The sequence below is a fragment of the Acinonyx jubatus genome, chromosome D3, assembly GCF_027475565.1.
Source record: "Acinonyx jubatus isolate Ajub_Pintada_27869175 chromosome D3, VMU_Ajub_asm_v1.0, whole genome shotgun sequence".
In the NCBI taxonomy this organism is placed as follows: domain Eukaryota; kingdom Metazoa; phylum Chordata; class Mammalia; order Carnivora; family Felidae; genus Acinonyx; species Acinonyx jubatus.
The window spans coordinates 59,306,388-59,310,191 of NC_069392.1; the positions used below are offsets into that span (position 1 = coordinate 59,306,388).

At 41.5% G+C, this 3,804-nt stretch overlaps 1 pseudogene; it reads right to left on the reverse strand.

The window, feature by feature from the left end:
• Positions 1–1,510: 1,510 nt before the first annotated feature.
• Positions 1,511–2,584, reverse strand: LOC106967503 (axonemal dynein light intermediate polypeptide 1-like; annotated as a pseudogene).
• Positions 2,585–3,804: the final 1,220 nt, after the last annotated feature.

The window sequence follows — 3,804 nt, forward strand, 5'->3', positions numbered from 1 at the left end:
TGTTTTTTTCTCCCTTTCATCATTTTGTTGAATGTGTGCAGAACTATATGAGGTTATTCATTTGTACCCAAGCAGGAATATAGGATTTGCCATATTGGATCAGCCCATTGGTCCATCAATGTTGTATTCTCACAGCCTCTGGCACCAGATGATACATGAAGCACCAGAGGAGAGCAAACTCCCCCCTCCCCCACATACACACACACAAGGCAGAGAGTCAATTGTGCAGTGCAATATATGGGGTAGAAGTCTTAGCTGCTTGGGATTGGACTATATAAATGGAATATGGATTTAAAGATGTCTACATAGGGCAGACGCTGCATCAGTTGAGGACCAATGTAGGCAGTTCTTACCTTTAGAAACTGTGTGCAATGTCTTCCTGCTCACTTTCAATTATAAGAACTATTATTTATCTCACAATAATAAATTGGAATAGTGGAATCAAACAGCCTCATTCCAGAAAGATGAAGGCAACACTGTATGATAACTGACACATGGCTGCTTTCTCTCTGGTGAAAGCATAAATGCAGTCAAAACTGGAATTTAACATAATACCTCAGAATCTGACCCCTCTTCCTTTGGTAATTATTCAAATGGGTTCACGGTCTGTTCAATTACTTAGCCTATTCACTCATTCACTCATCAGGAAAGTACTGTGTTGTGTGGAAATCTTCTAGCTCCAGTGTGAAGGGAGCTACAAAGAAGGCCTCCAAGGCTCAGTATAGTTGGGGAGTTGAGGTATGATGTGTTATCATAATGCAGGTGAGAGTATGGGCTATGTCGCAGGTGTGGCCAGCTGAAATAACACATGCATTCAGAGAAGAAAGGGACCGATTCAAGATGATACAAGAAGGAACAAGCTTTATGCTGATATTTTCTTCCTGAAGGAGAATCTGCACACAACATAAAACAACCAGACATTCCTCAGAATACAATATTTATGCAAAGTAAAAAATATTCTTAGTTTTATCAGTAAATTGTAGGGTGGGAATTGTGTTCAACTATAGATAGATTTCCCGATCTATATAATTTTGCAAAATTATTTCTATTTTATTTAGGATTTTCAACCTGAAGCCCCACCCAGACCTGTTGATAGTGATTCTAATAATGATGGCAGAATCAGCTACAGAATCTCTGGGGCTCAGTATAAAATGAAACTAGAGGGACCCCAGTTCAAAAAGCAGAGCAAAAAGTATCCATTAAAAATATTCAAATATAAAGCTTTTCTCTTTACTCCATGGTCTCTCCTTCAACCTGTCATGGTGTGTTTAATTTGCTATTTAATGTCATCCTAATTAGTGAAAAATTAAATTTAAATTATTTGCATGACTTTTACTATTCATCTTTCTATTGCAGAATGCCAGTTTTAAATGCATGTACATGGGGCGCCTGGGTGGCTCAGTCAGTTGAGCATCCAACTTTGGCTCAGGTCATGATCTCGCGGTTCGTGAGTCCAAGCCCCGCGTTGGGCTGTGTGCTCACAGCTCAGAGCCTGGAGCCTGCTTCGGATTCTGCATCTTCCTCTCTCTCTGCCCTTCCCCCGCTCATGCTCTGTCTCTCTCTGTCTCAGAAATAAATAAACATCAAAAAAAAAATTAAATGCATGTACAAAGGCACTTGGGTGTGGAATCACCAAACTTGCACAATTCATAATCTAAGCTCATATACCCATCTGTATTTTGGTCTTACCAGAACAGTGGGTCCTACACAAAACTAAATTATTTGCATTTCACTTTCCTTTTTCAGGAAACTAGCTTTTTTATTACAAGAGGTTTATGATGGGGTAACAGTGCTTGCTGAGACCCATATGGAAATTTTTGCTTCTTTGGTGCAATAATGCCTTCCCCCGTGGACCTTCAGCTGGGGATTTGTCTGCTTAGCTTGAAGGATGGAATCTCCTCTTTGTGCTTCTTCACCTGTTTCCTTTCGCTCTCCCGCTTCTCAGTGGCCTTACACTTGGCCTTCTGCTCCTTCGTTTGCTTCTCCAAACTTCTCTTTTCCGTTTCTAAGTCTGCACCTTTCCTCTCCATGTCTGACCTCCCCTGTGGGGCCTGCGGCTCCTTCCTTGTGCCACACACCACACTGCTCTCATACAAGACTTTGGTAGGCGGCCATGGTCATGCAGATGTCATCCTGGACTCACAGCGAAGGCAGTCCCCTCTCTGCACAGTTGACTATGACCGCCTGGATCAGCTCTTCAAAACACTGCGAGCAGAGCTCCCTGCGCACCGGGTAGATGCTGGTCCCCCTTGCCTGCCGCTGCTGCAGCTTCAGATCCGGCCGTTCCTAGAGGTGCACCTTTCCTCTCCATGTCTGACACCTGCTGGACTCATGGCTGCAGCCACCCACTCCCTTGGGGACAGGACGCTATTCAAGATTTCTTCTGCTCACTTGGTAGGATCTGGGACACAGGAAGCTTGTCTTTGTTGACTGTGAGATTGGATCCGAGGGTCCAGGCTGCTGGGGGGCTGCCTTTCAGTGGCCGTGCTTTGGGGCTCTTTTTCTCTGTGTTCGGCTCCCGACACTCTCTGCTCTCAAACTTGAGCAGAGAGTCTGCAGGGGGGATTACGGGCGGCGATGCATTTCACTTTTTGATATTCATATGTTCTACCCATTCAATACTCTACCTCCAGCTTAATGATAAGTAAGAAATAATTGAAAAGAAAAGAACTGTGGGTTGCCTTATCTTTTCCTTTCCTTCTAAGGTGTATTTTCAGTGTAAGTGGTTAGCTAACACACAGGGAAGTAACTTGAGTAAGAAAGGATATAATAGAGATCCTGGAATGTTCATGATTCTTAGGCTGCAATTGTCTTCATTCCTCATTCAAAGTAAGTTCTGGTTCAAATGGAAAGCATGATCTCTTGGGGAAAGTGTGGCCTTACTTAGCCATAGATGTAACAAATTTACCTTGTACTTTTGAGTCTTACTGAATTCAAATTCACTTTGAGTCCATCAGAATTCTGAGCTCCTGGTAACTTGTAAATTTTAAATGTAAATGGTTGGCAAGTGATGTTGGTAATAATGCATATTTCAAGTATATACTCTGCTCACATGCATGCCCTAATGCCCCACTGAACTTCACTTATAAAATACAAGTTCAAAGATAAAATTATTAAGAAATTCAAGATGGTGACAGGAGCATTAAACCAAATACAGAGCCCCTTTAAGACAGAGCTCTGTGCAACTGCACAGGCCCAAGCCCATGAAGTTGGCCTTAATAATAATACTATTAAATGTCTAACATTTACTGTACAGGGCTATGTGATAAAGCTACCTTGTATATCTTATATCTTTAATTTTTATAACAGCTCTATTTGATGTAGGAGAAAATTGAGATTTTGATATATTAAGCAATGACGTTCTACGTTCTTTATATTGAAAGCGTCATTCTCTGGACCATCATAAGATTAGGTTTGTTGGGAATGAAAAATACTGGGCCCTATCACAGACCTGCTGAATCAGAATCTGCACTTTCAAGAGCATCTCTGGTGATTAGTGTACACATTAAAGTTTGACAAGCACTGTCTGAGTCACTCTGATGACAAACAGAAGGGGCCATGATATGTATCAAATCCTATCTGACTTCAGACCTTAAATATGAAACCAATACCCTACTGTCTTATATAATCCAAATTTCTGATGATAGGCCCCAGTCATGTGTATTAAAAGACAAATCTAAATTCCAAGTGGACTGTGATCTGCACCATTGGCAATAACCACTGGCCTGGAAACTTCTACCATGCCTTCCAGTTTTATAAACTATGGTAACTTTATAAATCATATTCTTATGGAACACTAGAATA